This window comes from Equus caballus, chromosome 1 (genome assembly GCF_041296265.1).
Source record: "Equus caballus isolate H_3958 breed thoroughbred chromosome 1, TB-T2T, whole genome shotgun sequence".
In the NCBI taxonomy this organism is placed as follows: domain Eukaryota; kingdom Metazoa; phylum Chordata; class Mammalia; order Perissodactyla; family Equidae; genus Equus; species Equus caballus.
The window spans coordinates 46406143-46427184 of record NC_091684.1 but is presented as its reverse complement, the minus strand read 5'-3'; positions in this window follow the sequence as shown (position 1 = coordinate 46427184).

The window sequence follows — 21042 nt, the reverse complement described above, 5'->3', positions numbered from 1 at the left end:
GATACATTGCCAGAGCCAGAAGGCCTCTGTACGGATGCAATTACTCATATAGGAAAGCACTTTTTTTTTTAATTGAGAGACTGACCTACCTCAGTCTCTAGTACTACATTAGGCAAAGTTGCATGGGTTACTCATCAGATGCGGCCTTACAAAGGGTTTGGTAGCCTCAGGGAGGTTATTGCTGTAATCCGCTTTGACTTACCATCATTAGACAAATAGATCTCTGATGACTCTCTTCCGGGGTGCAGGGGTGCCCAAGTAACAAGCATCTTCCTTAGAAATTGGAACCTACAAATCAGAGTGTATGCCCTTTTGATTTTGAATAGGAGCTCACAGTTGAAACCAAAGTTTGTTTTGTCTGTCTGAGTCATTCTAATATTTCTGGCATGGCTCTTCTTTTGACAATCCTACAGGTCTCTGATGACAACTCCAAAGGATGGCAGCCTATCTGATGCCACCTTGATGTAATTCTTGAAGACACTACTTAAGATTTATTTTAGGTCAAACTACTACAACAAAACTTCAAACTTTGATGAAACTCCTTCCAGTTGTATTTTGGCTGGTGTCAGTATTGACAAACTAGCATGAAATCTAGATTATGTAGATAATATAGTTCCAATAGCAAAAGGTTGTTCTATGTTTTGTTTCCCCAGAATACCCTGAGGGACGTCTTGTTCTCCTCTGCAAGGTTCAACAGGCAATGGGGAAGTGTCTCTAAAGTGTTGGAATGAGTGATAGGGAGAGATCTCAATATTGCCTTTAATTCTGCTGATACTAGGACATTTTTCACCTGAGGAAAAAAGCAGCTTTCCAGAAAGCAATAAATCAATTGTATTAAGTACCAAAGACATTGATACATATTTCCTGAGAGTTTTATTTTTTTAATCTCATGAATACAGATGATACTAAAATATATTTTTTATGTGAAATTGCATCACGATGCTAGCTTATGTAGCATTTGTGAGATTTGTTGTGACAAGCACACCTTTTTCTGATAGAATTTAGATCAAATTTAAACATTTCTCTAATTTTACAATTATATTTTGTATGTTGTGATGCAGTGTAGAGGTTTTGTGATAGAACAGGATGATGAACATAAATTTAGTTTGAAATGTAAAGAAAACCCTAGAGAGGATATTTTCCTTCATACTGTGTGCTGGTACAAATTCACACTTGCTTTTACTTAACAATGTTAACTAATACAAGCAAGGTGGATTTCATAGGCTAATTTTAAACAGAAATTTTCCATACTTGCTTACCTATTTGAAGGTTTCCCTGTTCTAATTATACAAGCTAGAGAAAACTCAAAGACTATATGTTTAAAAATATAAAAATATTAAACTCTGGCAAGTTTAAGAAAATTAAGATTGAACATGTTAATTTATTCCATTCATCACTTGAGGGACCATTAATATGAGCTCTTTCATTCATTTTAATGTAAAATTTTATAGTTATAATCAATATCCTTCAGTAAATCAACAAGGGGATGACCTGATTCATATAATATTTAATCATCTATAAATGAGAAAGAAACAAAAATGTTAGAAAATTGCATGGTAGTCTGATGATCAGATTTAACCATCAGTAACTGGTGATTTTAATAGAATAACTTAAGTCAGACATAACAAGTCTTTAAAGAAGATTTAGAATAATTTAATGGTAGAAGCCCTACTAATCTGCACATTAAAACGCACACACATACACACATTTAAATGGAAATACAATCATTTGTAGTTTTTAAAACATAGATGTAGCGAAATAAGTAATTTTTAAAATTTGTCCATTTGTTCGTTATTGCTGTTGTTGCTTTATAAAGATCTTTTACATATGTTTTCTTGGTTGTTTATTATTATTCACATCCCACGGATTAGGAAACTGAAATTTAAGTAATTTGTGCTAGGATTTAGGGTTGACATGGTTGAGCTAGAAACGAAAGCCATGTATTGTGACCTGAAATCCCCATTCCAGTCCACCACAGATACTCATATTGTAGGGCAGGAAAACCTTCCCCTCTTCCTTCTAGGTTCTTTGGCCGGTCTAATAAGTAAATTGACATAAAACAGATTAACAGAAGAAAAGCAAATTTTGTACGTATGGGAACTCATAAAAATATGAGACTCAAAGAAGTGATCAAAGCAGTCAGTGTTTGTACCTTTTAGACAAACAAACAATAAATTTGGGAAAAGTTGACAAGACAGAGAACTTTGGGCTTGGGCTTGTAAATTAGCGAGGAAGTAACAAGTTCTGTTAATACAGCTCCTCAGCCTTGACTTCCCATCTCTGGTGATGACGATGCCTTCCACCCTCCTGGTACAGGGAGGGTACCTTCACATGGGAGATTTACTTCCTACTTTCACGGGGACAAAGGAGAGTCAGGGCATCCTTCTTGCACCGGCTGTTTCTTAAGTAACTTTTAATTCAAACCAGGGTGGCATATTTTGTTCCCTTTCAACATTGATAAACGAGCACATCTATGGAAACAATTATTTGTTAATTTTTAAAATACATTGTAACACAATCCAAACACACAATAAGCACTCTATTTACTATTAATTCTTTAATCATATTACACAATTCAAATTTTCCTCCTCTTTAAAGTGTTGAGTTTTTTATTTTCTACCAGGAAGTGTAATTTAAAAGATTGCAAGGTTGGGAGATGAAACATTTAATTCCACCCCCCGACCTATATTCTCAAAGACCTCAAGCAAGTCACTTTGTCTCTTTCAGTTTTTTCTGTGTTATGTAAAATAAGGAGGTTGGACCAGAACTAGAGGTTCCTAGTCCTGTAAATCCCCAGTTTTATATGGTTGCAAAGTTCTATTGAAAAACAATAAACAACAAAACACTTAGCTCAGGCTGCACTTCTACCATTTCTAGAGATTTTGATCCAATACTCTGATTCAGTGTTTCCCAGAGTGTGGTGCCCAGACAATGTCATTATTTGGGCAATTATTTGAAATAGAAATTATTGGGATCCACCCCAGAACTGCTAAATCAGAAACCCTGAGGATGGGGCCCAGTGATGAGTGTTCTTAGTAAACTATCCCTGTGATTCTGACTCCAGCATAAATTTGAGAACCATGTCTGAGTGAGGTCCTATATTGGTGTTGTATTTTGGACTCTAGGTTATTCTAATATACCGGTAGCACTAAGAACCACTGGACAAGGTGATGTCTGAACTCAATAAAGCCCCTAAAGTGTCATTTTAAAAAAAAGAAAAGCTAAAATTCCATAAAAACAAGAGCATACACACATACATACACATTCAATCCTGTTTACCTCCGGTACTTGTTTTGCCACATGCCAAGCCTTCCCCAAATAAAAATGAAGAACATAATAATTTTGAGTATTGAGAAGATTAAGTTAGCTACTACATATAAAACACTAGAATAGTACCTGACATGCAAGAAGGCTAAGTAAATATTTCTTATTTTTATTTTTGTTTTCGTTCTTGTTGTTCAAATGTTTTACTTTGCAAATGTCTATGAATTTTGCTAAGAAAAAGGCTGTAAAATTACTTTTTTAGATAAACTTTATTTATTTTATACACTTTCTACTATGATTTATATCAGCAAGAAAAACTTTCTGTTTACCTGTAGTGAAATGTATTATTTGCCATGAATATTAACTCCTATGTAAGTCACATAGCGAAATATCTTGATTATATTATTTGGGCTTACCTAAATCAACATTTATTTCCTCCAAAATTGATTGTGAGGAGTGTCAAGACCATTGGAACAAAACTGTTCACATTTGGTTAGAAAAGAGCAGAATACAAGCGAACTGTAATATCTCAGTGAGCAATTCTGTATTTGTCTAAATGGACCAAATTTCCTTCACTACTGAGTGCATGGACTGTTATCTATTTCAAAGCATTTTAGCTATAATCTTTCTTGAATTTATTTCAAGTGTCTGTCTCTAGTATAAGGTTATATGTACTCATAGTTTAGCCAAAGACCACATTTTGATAATTAAAGTTTTGATGGTTTTTGCAGGTAAAATATAGGGATTGGTTATCATTATTTCTTATTTTAGATGGTCTTATTCTAGGTGGTCTTCCAGTTCTGTCATTAACTAGCTATAAACTACCAAACTCTATGGATGTAAATTTCTTCATCTGTAATATGAGAGTTTGGCTGAGCCATTCTAAAACCTAAAATGTTCAATAATTTAATAGAGAAGACACCTGGCCTTTTGTTCTAAATATGTCAATAACTAACTTTATGACCTTGGATAAGTCATTTAATCCTTCTAAGCCTCACTTCCCACATATATAAAATAGAGGATGGATCAGATGATCTGAGGTCTTTTTAGACTGTGTGTGTGTGTGTATCTGTGTGTGTATCTCTACCTAGGAGATAGACTTCAGTAGTTAGTTAAATAATATCTTATATCTATAAAAATTTTTAAATGGATAGTTGTTTGTGGGAGCCAGGTTTCTCACTGCTGGAGTGGGAGGTGTCAGATAAGCAAGCAGAGAAAACTAGAATGATCTTTGTATGAACTCATGTTTGGCTTAATATAGATACAGTTGGATACATATAGAAATATTTACAGATATATGTATATACATTAATTAGTACACATATATATTTCTTTGCTCAGTCAGATGAGAAGGCCTAGAAGCAATAAGACTCCAGGAGCAATAAGCACACGTGGTGCCCAGATCTTGCTTTCTAATATTATTCTCTAATAAAAGCAATAGGATTCCTTGGAGAAATGGCTAGTTCTAGGACTCAGGCAGGGAATAAACAAGATGAGCCTGGAACATCTAATTTGTTCAGAAAAAATAAGAAAGTGCTCAAAACAAACAATTAAGGGGGTCAGCCTCGTGGCTGAATGGTTGAAGTTCTACCCACTTTGCTTCGGCAATCCGAGGTCACAGGTTTGAATCCAGTGTGCGGACCTACTCCACTCATCAGCCATGCCATGGAGGCCTCCCACATACAAAGTAGAGGTTGATTGGCACAGATGTCAGCTCAGAACTAATCTTCCTCCAGCAAAAAAAATAAAAAGAGGAGGATTGGAAAAGGATGTTAGCTCAGGACGAATCTTCCTCACAAAAAAACAACAAGCAATCAAAATCCACATTCATGGTATTATGTCAAAGGGACTCAGGAGCTATCTGAAAGAGCTCCTGATAGACAAAGATGGAATAATTAGAGCAAAAATAAAGTAGTATTGGATTATAACCCAAACTATAAAATAAATATCTTTGAGGCCATGTTGCGTGAATAACTAAATATATGGGAGAGAAGAGATAAACTTATCATGTGGAAGAATTACAAATAACTTGCATAGATACTCTCTCCTCAAGAGGGGAAACCTAACTCCCTACTTCTTAAGTGTGGGCTGTACATAGTGATTTCCTCCCAAAGAGTACTGTATGGAAGGGGGAAAGGAGTAAAGTACAATGTATAAACGTGAACCTCAGCCAGTGGTCAAGGTCAACATCAACAATAAGTCGTGTCAATAGTATGTACCCCTGATATGAAAATGATAGTTTACCTCTGTTGTCTGCTTCCCAAAAACCAATAACCCTAATTGAACCATGGGAAAAAAAAATTTAAATCCCGTTTGAGGAAAAATCTACAAAATACTTGACCAGAGTTCCTTAGAACTCTCAAGGTCATCAAAAACAAAGAGAGTTTGAGAAACTGTCACATCTAAAAGGAGACTAAAGAGACATGACAACCAGATATAACGTGGTATTCTGGACGGCATGCTGAAACAGTAAAAGAGAAAAAGGACATTAGGTATCAACTAAGAAAATCTGAACGAAGCATGAACTTTAGTTTAAAATAATGTATACATGTCAGTTTATTAGTTGTGACAAATGCACCATAATGAAATAAAATGTTAATAATAGGGGAAAATGGGTGCAGGGTGTATGGCAACTCCCTGTAATCTGGCCCCAATTTTTCTGTGACTCTAAAAATATTCTAAAATTAAAATGTTATTAAAATAACAATATTTTAAATTTGACTTCTATATTAGGATTTATAATTTATCCAACGTTTTGCAAGATATTATCAAAGTATTTTCTGGATATTTATTTTTAAAATTTTTCACAAAGATGGTACTTTTTAGTATTTAAAATTTCTCCCAGGACTTCAAAGATAGGACTTTAATGTTGTTTCCAGTGTTGACTTGATGATATGAATGGGAGTGGCTGAAAATTAGAGTTCAATATTTAAGAAGCTTTTGTAGGTATCTTGATGCTCCTCTCAGGAAGATAAGAAAAATAAGGCAAGTTTCCAGAGTGTCAAAATTGTCACTCTAGGATTGCAGACATTGGGAAAATCTCGTTTAATAGGAGATATGTAAGGATTTTGTAGACTCTGTAATGACATCTCATATTTCTATTTTTAACTGCAGTCATAACGGTCTTCCTTATCATACCATTTGTGTTTTATTTTATTAACCACGTTTTCATGTCTCAGAGGAGTGCCATTGTTGCAAATTAGCAATTGCAAAGATTAGATGGTAAAACTGACTGTAAGAGAGATGATTTAGAATTAAGCAAAAATATTTGATTCCAAGGATAAGTTATCTTTTAAAAGGAAAAACTAGTAAGTTTGTTGGCTTGTCTAAAGTAGTAGGAGCACAGGTGGTTTGCTGGAGTACTGTATACGTCGTCCTTTATGTTCCCATCGCAACTGACAGCTCTTCGCTTCTCCTTCCCTATTCTCAGACAGCTTGCTGTCATCTCTTCGTCTCTCCTCACCCCATTCATTTGCTCTAAACTCTTCCTCAGGGAAACTGAAATGTCAGCTTTTGACTCCAAAAAAGATTGATTCATCATCAGGTGTTCATTTCTCCTTCATACCGTTCTTCACTATATTGTTCAGATTTTCATATGCAATTATATTAACCCAACTATAAGAAAGGAATGCAATCATTATTTTTTGTTGCCTTCTTTCATAATCCAGTTAAATGATCTCCCATATTTATCATTCAGAGAAGGAACCGGTTGTCTCTGATGATGTCAGATTTTTTCCGCAAAAAAACACTATGGTTTGCAAATTTCCAGTGGCTCAGCTCCAAATGATGAGGAAGACATTAAAGTTTAATACAATCTCACAAAATACTTGTCATTGCTCTACTCAATATGTTAGTAGACTAGGAACAGGTTGATATTCCTGGAAAAATCAGGTGTACCATAGTTGTGGTGGAGAAAACTCCCTCTCATTTCTTTATTTTAATTTTACCTAAAAGTGTGGTTTCTGGGGCTAGGACTTGATAACTTTTTAAGTTCGCCACTAATAACTAGTCATTTTCTGATAGATCTTCTGTGATTTTAATTGTAGAATAGCAATCAGGATTGAAACCATTTCTTCTTATTGTTAACCCAACAGAGTCTCAAAAGCTCTTTATAATTTTGTTTGAAATTTCTATGACACCCTTTCCATGGAGATGTAGAGTCAAGAGAATCCATCAAATCTTGGATTTCAAAGAAACATAGAACAAATGAAACCATCAATTAGCCTAGAGATAGAAAATCTACAGAAAATACATGGAGGGGCAATGAGTGAAAAGGGGTCAGAGAGAGAATAACGGTGATGAAAATTAAGTCCAGAAGTGAAGATCAGTTATTGGAAAAGGCTCAGTTCCTATGAGTTATTAGAAATCTGTGTGGAATCCAAAGCAGAATTCAGTAGAGAATGCTGACCAAAATAGAGATTAAACATGTGGGGAAGAAATCACAATTTATAGGAATTATGCCTGGCAGGAGCAACTGGTATTTGAGAAGTTGTATCTATCAAGAGCATCAGGAGAAAATGTGCCTTCTCAAGTTAGAGAAGATAGGAAGAGACAAGTGTCAGCGACAGCTCTCTGTTGCACAGTGCACTCTTTTTCTGATAATTAAGGGGAAGCAGACATAGGCTCTGACACATAAAAGCCAATATTGTTCATTCTGTGATAAAATATCAGAGCCAAATGTATTTAAAATAATAGGCAGAAGTGAAGTGAGACAGAAGATGTATTCAGTTGTAGTTAGTAAAGAAATTTAATGAGCTAAGCATGGATGTTAGAAACTAAGCCATAACTTGAAATCTGAAACCTCTTCTTATTAAAGAAAGTATTAAATTATGTTCTATAAAGTTATGGATTCTGACAATTGGTTCTTCAATAAATATGACACATTTCTTAAGGCTAATGTGAAATCGCTCCTATTATTAAAACCCAGGAAACCTTACAGAATTAAATAGAAAGCATTTGGGGGTGTTTTGCTTATTTTTTTTCTGCTTGGAAATTTGGCTCGTAAATTGCCAATGCCTTTCCTAGGTATTGTTCCATAGTCAAAATACATTCATATAAAGGATGAAGAGGAGGCTTTACTTATAAATATAGGCAATTACCACATACTATAAAGAGTCCTTCAATTATTATGAAATGATTTAGATTAAAATCGAAATATCCAACTGTCTGACGTATTACAGTTGACAGCTAGAGGGTATGTTATTAATCTATTCCTATGTGTCAGGTATTTTCAAATTTTTTTAACAGTGGAATTTTTTCATTCAAGCAAAGTATTTTGTGTAGCTCAATGTATAAAGCAGATAAAAGTGGAATGATTTGATTGAAGCTGGTGAGAGTGAGCCACAACCAGCCGAATTTTGACCACTTTGCCTCCCCATCAGCCTCCACAGTGACACCAGGTAAACTCTGGAGAATTCTAGAGTTCTCTGGAGTGTAATTTAAAACCACTGCTGTAAACCACATAACTGTCAGCCATATAAATATTATACTCTTGGATCACATTAGTTAGTTTCTTGAAAGTCAATTGGAAGCCATTGGGAAATAGGTTAGCTTCCTTCTACCCCACTAATTTTAGTGTGAAAATAATGGCACAATGTAAAAAAAGTTCAAATAGTAAAAAAATAGTTATATAAAAATGAGTCAACTTCCCATTCTTATTTCCATATTATACTTCCAAGATATAATTTTGTTGATAGTTTCTTATGAATCTTTCCAAAAGTATTTCATGCACATGCATATGCCTGCACATGTATGTGCATATGCACACACCCACACATTCTCCTTTTTTATACAAATGAGAAAATAAAAAGTGTACTGATTTGTACTTTTCTTTATGCACCTAAAAATAAATATTAGAATTCTCTCCATATTTGAGAGTATATTTGTGTCGTATTGAACACTGCAGAGAATTTCAATGTTTGGATAAGCCAATATTTATTTTTCCAATCATAATTAAAGGACTATAAATTTTAGACTAAATATTTTATTAATTACAATTAGTTAATGACCATCTTTATAGAAATATTTGGAGATGTGTGCAAACATTTATGTAGGATGGAGACCTAGATGTGGAAAGCCTGGAGAGTTATTGTAGAATTGCCCTCCAATGAGCCGTGAAGACTGGCAGCAACAATGATATGAAAGGGACTGTACCTCTACTTCCTCCACCATGTGGTATGTCATCAAATCTGTTTTATCTTTGCTGGAGATTTGAAAACATTCTCTTTTTATTTATTTTTTTGGTGAGGGAGATTGGCCCTGAGTTATAAGATCTGTTGCCAATCTTCTTCATTTTTACTTGAGGAAGATTGCTGCTGAGCTAACATCTGTGCCAATCTTCCTCTATTTTATGTGGGATGCTGCCACAGCATGGCTTGATGAGCCATGCTAGGTCTGTGCTTGGGATCCGAACCTGCAAACCCTGGGCCACAGGAGCACATAGACTTAACCACTACGCCACTGCACCTGCCCCTAACACTGTGTCATTTTTATTTTAATTTACATTCACTAATAGCTAGTAAATTAAGCATATTGTCATATATTTCAAAATCATTTGATTTATTTTTTCAATAAACTGCCAGTTCCATATAAGTATCTCATTTTCTAAGGAATTTATAAGAACCTTTCTAATATTAAGGAAATTATTCCTTTTTATATGCTTTGAAAAAAATGTCCAAAGTTTTCTATTTGTAAATTTTACTTATGAATGTAAACTTAATATTGTTTTCTCTATTGGCTTTGGATTTAATGTAAAAACTAATTGTGAGTAGTTATTAATGTCAGAGACTCTTTTTTTATATTACATAATGGCATGTATAAAATGCACCATTAAAACAGAATTTCCCTTTGTTTTAAGAAAAATGATACGTATCTTGAGTAGTCAAGATTTCTGTCATTTCAATAACGAGAAAAATTACATAGTATTTTATTTTTCCTTTTTGATTTATGATTGCTGGTAATTTCACAGTCGAGTTTGATAGTCAATAAAATTTGTATTTGCTGTCATTTTTGGTATATTTTATCTTTCATTTTACAATGCACTTTTCACTTTAGATGCACATTCTATTGGACAATCTGAAAATAATGCTATTTTTATGTGTGTGTGGATATGTGTGAATTAACTTAGATATGTATATAGAGGTCAGTGTGTGCGTGTATGTGTGTGTATATGTGTGTTTGTGTGTGTGTGGAAAGAGAGACGGACAGAGAGACAGAGACAGAGAGACAGAGACAGAATCTGTTCTAAGCAGCCATGACGTTTCCAACAGACAGAAATTTCTAAAATGTTGTCTTTCTAATAATTACAGCCACGTATGTTCTGCTTATCTATTTCTACATCATAAACTCCCACAAAACTTAATGAGTTAAAACAGCAATATATTATCTTTCATGATTTGAGGGAGGGATGGGCAGAACTATTCGGTCGTCATTTGGGGTCCCTAATATAGATGCAGTCAGATGGCAACTGAGGCTGGAGTCATCAGAAAGCTTCTTCGACCTTCTTTCACTTAGCCTGAGATGCCTGGACTAAGGGGGAAGTTGGTCATCTCTCTCTCTACATGACCTCTTCCTGTGGCTACCTTGGCCTCCCTCACAGCCTGACAATCTCAAAAGTTGGACTTCTTCCCTGGTGACTCAGAACTCCAAGAGATTCAAGGGGAGGAAGCATGCATCTTGATTCTCAATGGGAGAACTGTCAAAAGATTGAGGCCATCTGTGATCACAGATGTTGTGAATATATATGTACATGGCACATAGATGTATCACACAGATATACACGCCTTCTGTACTAGGCTGCACTGTATGTAATTCTGTACGTGGACTACTCCCTGTACTGATGGGGTTTTATTTCCCTTACTTCACCTCTTCCTCACAACTCTACCAGGTGGCTATTGTAATTCCCTTTTTTGCATATTTGGAAGTAAATACAGAGTAATTTGTTCTAGGTTAGATAGCTAAGCATTAGTGATTCAAGTGGAATTTGAATCTAGTGATGTAAGAACGTTAATCCTGGGAATTGCTAGGATGATGTGATTATCTAGAAGACGCTTCACCAGGGAATGTACCTAAATGCTCATGGCTTTACAAAATCATAGAAATTTTGAGCTTGGAAGAAATTTAGGGATTATCTTTCTTAACATCATTTTTTCATATAAAGAAATGGATTTTCAGGAAAAATAGGAAAGCAATGCTACGAAGTATAGTGGCCATAGTCTGAGAGACTTGACTTGCAACCCTGTGGCTCTGTCCTTATCTTCTGTGGAACCTCTAAACACTATCACCTTCCGTTCCTCCATCTGTTCCATAGTTATCTATCTGTTGCAGCATAACAAACTGCTCCAAAGCTTAGAGTCTTCAAACAGCCCAAATTTACTATATCTCTGGACTGTGCGGTTACCTGGGAGTTTTTCTGCCAATCTTAATTTGAGTTTGCTCAGGTGCTGCTTGTTCCCCTGAGCCTGAGATCAGTGGAGACAACTGAATTGTCAGAAATCTTTCTGCAAGTGGTCTTTCATTGCAAGCTTCCTCACTGCATGACAATCTCAGGGCAGCATCCCCAAATGCAAAGGCAGAAGCTGCAGTCCTGTTGAGGTCCAAGCTCTGGAACTCACTTGATGTAACTTCTGCCAGTTTCTATTGATAGAAGCAACTCACATGGCTGGACCAGATTCAAGGTGAGGTGAAATGGATTCCACATCTTTACGGCAGGAGCTGCCCATAACACACAGCCGTATTGAATCGACCACAATCTCTAACGTGGAAACATAAACTGAAAAGTGTCTTATAACAACAAAATAATAACATTTGTAAAGTGTTTAATGCAGTACTTGGATTTTCAATAAATTTTCAACACATAACTTCTGCTGTTTTTCATGTTATAATGGTTGTTTGTGAGGACTTCTCAACAACCAGTTTATTTACAAATTCAGACTTTGTGATCAGGTTATATAATACATGGTTTTGTATTCTTTCTTCTCCAGATAGTGGCTTTGTTTGGTGTGTATTTCAAATTCTGCTTCAAGGTTAAAAGTAATTTACTTTTGGACTGCCAGCTCCTCTAGTCCCAAACCAGCTCCCCCATCTCCTTTACTTCTTGTTATTTTTCTCTATAGGATATATCACTATCTAACATAAATATATATTTCATTTATTTCCCCTTATGTCTAGAATGTAATATTCATGAGAGAAGTACCATTATACGTTTTCTTTCCTTATGTAACCCCAGGGACTAGAAACTAACTGATACATAGTAGGTGTTCAACGTGTGGGGTGAGCAGATGTGTGCATGAACGATTATTCCACCTGTTTCAAGATCCATTCCACATCGACAAACGGTAGCACAAGCATTAACCACATTGATTTTCTTGTAAAGCGAAATTAGCAAAACTTGTTTAACATCAGCAGCTTTTTTGAATATTTGGTTTTCTTTTGGTGACACCTATATTTCAAAGAGATCTCCCTCCTGCCAGAGAAAAGAATATCTACTGGACAGCATGTCATTCTTTTCCGTGTATTTTAAACATTCCCAAAATAAGTCTAAATGCATCATCACCTCATAGAAATTTTTAAAAATAGGATTTTTAGCTCTTGGCTCAATGTCAAGGAACTTGGATTATGTTCAAGAACCCACGAATCCTAACATACCTTCTGAAGTTCCCCTGTAATCCTGTGGAATAATGACTATTTTTCTTTACATATTTGTTTAAAGAGTCAGATTAGGAATAACTTAATTGTTGAAAAGCATCTATGAATTATGATACCTCCTAATAAAGGATTATATTTGTGTTTTGCAGTTAATATGGAAAGCAGAATGGACTACTTTGCCCAAAATCCAAAGTGTAAATGTGTGAGGCTTCACTATGAGACGATAAGGTTTTTGGGCAATAAGATTATTATTTTTAAAACCTGATTTCTTTCTCAGTGGAAAATGCTATTATTACTAAAATCCCTCTTTTTAAACGGGATAAAATGACTTTTAACACAGAATGTAAGATTTCAAGACAAATATTACATAAGCACTCTTACTTTAATCTCTCTGTTATGAAGTTAGCTGATACAAGTGAAGATAATTCATCTCAGTAAACACAAATATTAAACGTTTTGTAAAAAATAAAGAACAGAATGCAAATACAAAGTGATTTTATTTTCCATGCAGTTTTTCTCCTAAAAGAGTTTGGTGGATCCTTGGAAAATATAGGGAACTTTCAAAATCGCTTTTCTGCCATGATTAATAGTATCATAAAAATAACCTTTTCTTTTTTCCAATTTATAAATTTATTACTTATCCCACTTGATTTGAAAATAGAGATATGAGGAAGGTAGGACAGATATAATTATCTGAATTGTAAGGTAGATTTACTGAAGTTTAGAGAATTTGCATCACAAGTCACACAACTAGTATGTATTTTAACTAAGATTGGAAGCTGGATATTCTAGCTTCTAATCCCGGGGTTCTCCTATCGTCACAGCAACCTCTGTAGGCTTCACACCCATAATCTGTGACCTGTGACTGCATAGAATCTTCACAAGAACACTGTAAAGTAAATGTTATTAGCCTCACTCTTCAGATGGCAAGACTGAGGTTAAGAAAGGGCCTTAAGTCATAGAGCTGACAAGTGGCAGAGTGGGCAACTGAATCCGAGTTTGTCTGCATCTATAATAAATGATCTTTCCTTCATGCTCTCTGACCTTTCTAGGTATGTTATGTGGACACTCATTTCTAGTAGTGTTTTTAGCAGTTTACTAAAATTATTATTGCACTCAGATGAAAGGATTGAGCACATATGGAGTTGTTTATGCCCTATCTGTATGTAACCCCCAATCTCCTGTCTTTCTCTCTCGTTTTTTTCTTTTAATTTTAACCACCGTGCCAACTGCTATCAAATGGAAAATATCAATGTGTTATGGTGTCATTTGCTCCTTCCCAAGTTCAAGGTGCTCACATTTTTATTCTCAATGAAATTATCTCATTGATCTTTCAAATTCTATAAAATGAAAAGCCTAAGAAAGTGTGAGAATTCACCATTGGGAGCAATGACTTTAAAATGATTTGCAACTGTTCTTCAAATAGAACAGAGAAGATTAGGAATTATTTCCTGTAAGGATGATGCTGATTTTCATCTTTTAAGAAATCTTACCAGAATAGAAGCTATAGTCATTCTTCACAAGCCAAAATACCTTTGTCATATAGATGGGTGCTAAAATAATTTTAAAAATTATCCTTCTGAAAACTGCTTTGGGCAAGAATTACACTGCATTTATGAATAAGTGGCCATCTCTGCTCCAGTTTTTCAGTTCAAACTCTGTTAAAGACAGAATGAAATAAAGCACCATAGTTTCATTCTGTGTGCTTGTAGATTGAATTAACGTGGAGACTGAAATGACTGTTTCCCTCCAAGGTATAGAATCCAGTTCTTTGGCCAGAAGGTATGAATGTTTTCTCTTCCATCTACTCTCCTTGTTCTAGTAGGTGGTTAAATGTGTCATTTTGATTATGCTGGGATTGATAATCTAATTCCAATATCAACATAGTAATTCTTTGACTAAATTAGAAATAAGATGAAACTTGTTGAGAGTTTTCAGTAAAAGAAGTCATCCGAAGGATGTTTAAGGCTTAAGGTTACAGACAAAAAGGGGAAAATTGGGGTACCTCGCAATTCAAGAAAAATTTTTAATTTAAATCATTACATAGTTATCAAATATGGATCTTTAAATATTTGGATTGAAGTACTTATCTTTTAAAACTAAGGCCATTTGGGTTTCAGAAAATGCAATGTTATAAAAAAATGTTTATAAGCTCCTAAGATGATAATGTATAGCCTTTCTCAAATCTCTGTATTTTATCTATGTGTATTGATTTGCCTAACACGTACATTTGCTTTACTTAAGTGTATGTAATTTTTTCTATCATGCAATTCTTTGACTTACTTGAACTTTATCATAATAACATGTTACAAATTTTCTCATTAAAGGCATTTCTTAACTCAAGATTTAAGAGAGTTGTTTATTAAATCTGTGAACACATATCTTTTACAAATGTCTTTGATCCACAGTGGGTAGACTGAATTACCATATCAAATAGGGAATTCCCAGTTCTAATCTGGTCTAAATCAATTCCATTTATCTTTTTCTCTCTCTCTCTCTCTTTTTTTTTTTCGGTGAGAAAGAGTGGCCCTGAGCTAACATCTGTGCAAATTTTCCTCTATTTTATGTGGGTCACCACCACAGCATGGCTTGATAAGTGGTGGGTAGGTCCATGCCTGGGGTCCAAACCTACAAACACCAAGCCGCTGAAGCAGGGCCCATGAGCTTAACCATTACGCCACTGGGCCAGCCCCAATTCCATTTATCTTTTAACATAACATCACAAAAATATCTCTCCATCTGAATGTGGGTGTTTAAGACTTCATTTCTTCTTATCAACCACAAATTATGAGTGTTTCACTTGAGATAGTTGCAGCTTGAATATTTCATAGCCTTCCTTTGAAATTAAATTTTAAAATATATAATTTTCTCAATTCAAGAAAGTGAAATATAGATATTAATTTATCAAATTATATACTGGTAGTATGCAATTTTACGTGTCCACGTTTTAATTCCAGGGATCTAGTTTTCTTCCAAATCTGAAAAGAGATTTAGTTCTCAAAATCTTCCTGCAACTCACAGAGGGGAATATTCAGGAAGGATTCTCAGATATTTCATAACTGGTAAATAGAGAAATATAGTCTAAAACCAGCCTGGAATTCCTTTCCAGATGCACTTACTTGCATAGAATGTAAGCAAGTCAATTATTATTTGATACTTCATTACCTATTAAGAGAAACATCTTAACTATGGTTTGTTGAGAATATGAAAGATTCTGTACTCCTGATGTGTTTTTGAATAATGACAGATAGTTGTGTTCTAAGTTTTACATTTGCTGTTATTTCATATGGTTAAAACATAGTGACACTTCTGTATGATAATTCAGGCATATTCACTCTAGAGTTTCTTGTCAACACAAATATCTGGTTTCTCTAGATGTAAGAGGGAATTTTCTGTTGTTTTAGCGGGAATAGCATGGGCTCATGGGTTCCTTTCAGCTCAATCAGGTATGCATACAGAGGAAAAGAAATAGTTTAGGGCAACCAGAGATAGATACTAAAACTAATTTGGTGTCTATAAGCATCATTGAGAGACTGAAGATTTAATCAATTATTTTGGAGCCCAATGACAAAGTATGAAAAGCTGCAAAGGAGCTCATCTTTTCTGAATCACAGTCTCTAAGTCACTGTACCATGGAAACTGTCATCCCATAATCAGTATTGTCAGCAGTGCCAAGATGAAGCTCCTTCAAATAGATTCATGGCCGCAAAGACTGAATCTGGGTGGGTGTGTTAGTTTTCTATAAATTTGCAGAAACTTCACAGCTTAAAAAATACAGATTTATTATTTTACAATTCTATAGGAAAGAATCCAACATGAGTCTCATTGGACTAAAATCAAGATGTCAGCCAGGTAATGTACCTTTCTGAAGACCCTAGCCAAGAATCCGTTTCCTTGCCTTTTCCAGCCTCCAGAGGCTGCCTGCATTCCTTATACTTGTAGTTCCTTCTTCCGTCTTCAAAGCCAGCAATGGTGGCTTGAGTCCTTCTCACACGGCAATTTTCTAACCTCCTCTCTCTCCCTCTTCCACTTTTCAGGACCACTGTGATTACATTGGGCCCACTAAAATAATCCAGGATAATCTCCTTGTTTAAAGGCCAGCTGATTAGCAGCCCCAAAATTCTCTTTTTTCATATAACAAACTTGCAGGTTCCAGGCATTAGGATGTGGCCATTGTTGGGTGCCATTCTTCTGCCTACCATGGTAGAAGAGTTCAGAACAATGGAAAAAATAAGGCAGATATGGTGCCAAGTTATCAGGCTGGTTTGTCACGAGTACAGTTAGGAATACTTTGTATAGCAAATGATTGAAAACTTGACTCAAACAAGCTTAAGAAAATAGAATTTCTTAGCTTTCATAGTCTAGGATTTCAAGAGTAAGATGAATATAACTACACTGAGTATAGGGATTGAAACCATGTACTTTAGGATCTAATTTCTCCTTCTCCTTCTCTCCCCTCTCCTTCCCTAGTGCTGTCTCCTTTCTCAAACAGGCTTTCTGTCAAAGTCGTGAACTGGTTTCTCCCAGCCAACTTGCAAGAGGAATATTGGAAGCTGGGTAGTAGGCAGAGGCAGCTTGTGGCAAGTAGCTGGAGCAAAAGAGAGGCTTTTTTCCTTTCCTTTCTTTCTTTTTCTTTTTTTTTTTTTTTCTTTTCTTTTCGGCTTTTCTTCCCAGGGGCAGTAACATCTCCTTTCCAAAGCCATTTGCAATACTAACATCCTTGTAAAAAAGTTCAGAACAGAAGCATCAGTGCCTTTGCTCACAAGATGTACAGAAACTGGAGAGACCCATAGAGAATTGTCTCTCACAAGTACCGCCTTATTAATCAGCTGCCTTATAGCATCAGATCATTCTTAAACTCTTCAAACTCTGACCTAAACAAAATTTGTTCACGTATTGCTCAATTTCTTTCCCTATGTCTTTTTAGTGTTATTTTTATTCATCGTTGGCCCCTGAATATTCTTTGGATGACTGTAACACCAACCATTCTCTCTATAATTCTTTCTGCCTCCATATTATGCCCGTCATTTCATGAGAATTTTATAAATTGAGGGTGATAGACCTGCATTTATTATTCTCATGTGAACGCAAGCTCTGATCATATTCATTTTTTCTCTAAAAGTTTGCACCAGCCTGACTGTCTCTGTCTCATTTTTTATCCTTCTCTTTCAAGAGTAAGGTCTTGGCTTTCATTGCTTCCTTGGCCTACATTTACACAGCTTTATTCTTAGGTGACTATTGCTTTATTTTTCTTTGTTGAATGGCACCCTTAGCACCTCTAGAATGACTGCCTTCTCTAGTAGAAACAATATGGGAAATCTATGCCCACCAGCCAAAGGAGACAAAATTTGGGCTATGCTTTCTACTATTGTTTTCTCCTTTTTGTCTATAGTAAACTCAAGTTAGTGCTGATGCACATTGAGGCCCTTTACACATGTGAACTCACCTCTCAGGAAGCCAAAGTCACATACCCTGTTTTTAAACAGTAAAGAGCTATGCACGTGTAGATAACTATAGATTTTAAGAGTGTAGATTCTGGAGCAAGATAGCCTGGGTTTGAACGTTAGCTCTAGTACTTATTTAGCTTTATAGCCTTGGGTAAGGTACTTTTCCTTGTCTCAATTTGCTCCTGTGTGATGTAGTGTTTTCAAAGGATTAAATGAATTAACATTTTGAAATACAATATACTGTGTACTAAATAGGTATTTAACAAGAGTTTACAAAATACAAAGTAAATGCCTACGTATTATTTCCCAAATTTAATCAATAGGTTTCTACATGCTTTTTCACACATATGTTCAACATTTTCTTCACCTTTTCTTTTTTATCTTTTAAATAATTATTTCTTACCCTTGGTTCTAGACCTCTAGACTGTTGGTACATTGACAAGGAGACATCAGGGGAATAATCACATTGGACAAAGAAAGCATCCATGTTTACCAAACGCCTTAGACAGTCAAGGTACCAAGGGAAGTTGACTCTTTACAGTGTGTCTATAGGGAAAAGGTAAGCTCATGATGTGAAGAGAACAGAAAAGTGTTCTCTCAACAAATGAAGATTTGTTTTCTTGATAAAAACATTAATGGACACCGTCCCTACTTTCACATATATGAATCCATGTGCCTGGAACTCTGATGTTCATTAAAGATTTGTTTTAAAACATAGGTCCAAGGTACCCTTTTTCCAAGAATGTCAAAACAACTGATTATAACAATGAAAAAATAAGTTATAATTTTTACGGGTGTCATACTGGAAAAATAAGCAATTAAATATTTGTTTCTCTTTGTAAGTACACTTAGAGCAGATTCAGGAGGGATGGGGGGAGATGGACAGCGAAAAAAGGAGAGGAAAATAGCAAGGGACTGAGGGGGCTGTGGAGGAGGGAGACTTATGTTTCTCTTGTGTTTAGACTTTCAGCTGCTCTGATCAATGGCCAATACACTAAGGAGACAAATACAGCCTCCGTAGTTCAATGCTCATGCCACCAGGAAAAGACCAAAATGATACTGCAGTTTTATGACCAAGATAATTCACCTGTTGTTGGAGTAAATATCCTGAAGATTTAAGAAAGCTAGAAAAATGTAGGTGTGAGAGCACAATTTTATTATCAAAATCAATATATTATATTTAATGTATGCTTTGGCCAGAAGAAAAACCCAAGTAACAGGATGAGGAACCTGAATATAAGAAAAAGGTTTTAGAAAACAATAAAGGGTAAGGTTCAAAATGAGAAACCAAAAACAAACCTTCTAAGAAGAAGGAAGTTAGGGAAAAATATCATCCGTAACAAAACAATGCAATGGAAGTTGCATTTAACTAGAAAAGAGTCTAATGGGAACATCCTAAGTCATGATAAGGCCAGAGCCTGAAGGGTGGATCACAGAGTCCACAGTAGATACTATGTTAGGCTTCTGGTTCTCTTCATAAGAAATCGTGACCCAAACCCAAAGACAGACAAATAAGTACTAGATGATGGATGAACAGATGGATAAATAGATAATAGATTTCTGTAAGTTGAAAACGCAGATGCTGGTGAATAGGTTGTTATACCTCATTTGGCCAAGTTTATGGATTTCAATTCTTTCATTGAAGCATTCATTTCTTCACTAAAATGCTGTCCAAATCTGTTAAATTGATGAATGCATAAGTTTATTTGTCCTGGAAACAAATGCTTACAGATTTTCTTTGGTTCCTTTTCTAAAATATTTAAAATTTTTGTTGTACTGACCTTTAGGATACTCTGGTTTAGTTTTTAATTATCATGATCATTAATGTCATTGGTTTTCCCTAATTAAAACCCTCTGCTTTAACATAAAAAAAAATAGAATGTGTAAATATGCTTCATAAGCCAATAATTTTGCCATAATGAGAATATCTGGTAAAATCTTAAGATTGCTGAATAAAAAATAGGTAAACGTTTTCACTAATAATTAGGCTTAGAGGACTTTTTATTTTAATTTAAATTACTAGCTAGAAAAAGAGTAGGTAAAAGTTATGCACTAGGCTTCATTGTTATTAATTCAGTTCCTTTTTTGATACTGGCCTTGAGTTTGGTACTTCAGCTTCTGAGCTTTTATCAAAAATGGGGAAAAATAAATCCATGAAAAGCTAAGCGTGTCCCTTTAATTCTTGCTGAGTGAAGTAACATTTCAAATGTGCAGTTGCCTTATGCTGTTCACAACATGCACTGAACAGAGTCTGAGAATAACATTAAATTCCAACACTAATCTCCTTCTTTTGAATTCCCATGGCAGTTTATCTGTGCATTATGACTAACCTCTTTCTCTCTTCTTTTATAGTTACTTATGTATGTGTCTCATATCCAAGCACATTTTATAAGCTGCTTGAAGACAGGTTTTCTATCTGTTTCCTCTTGGAAACCTCTGCCAAGAGCTAGCAGAGTGTTTTATATAGTAAGTGCTCAGAAATGAAAATGCATTAAATGAAAAGCATATTAGGACATTGGTTAGTTGTACAAACCACAGTAAATAGTACAAGGTAAATCAAGTTTTACTGACCAAGGAGAGATCAGTGTAAAAACCTAATATAAGTATCATAAGGAATGTCTTGTTTAAATAATTGTTTTTTAGGGAAACTTGAAACATATAGCACTGCTAAGCTATTTTGCATAGA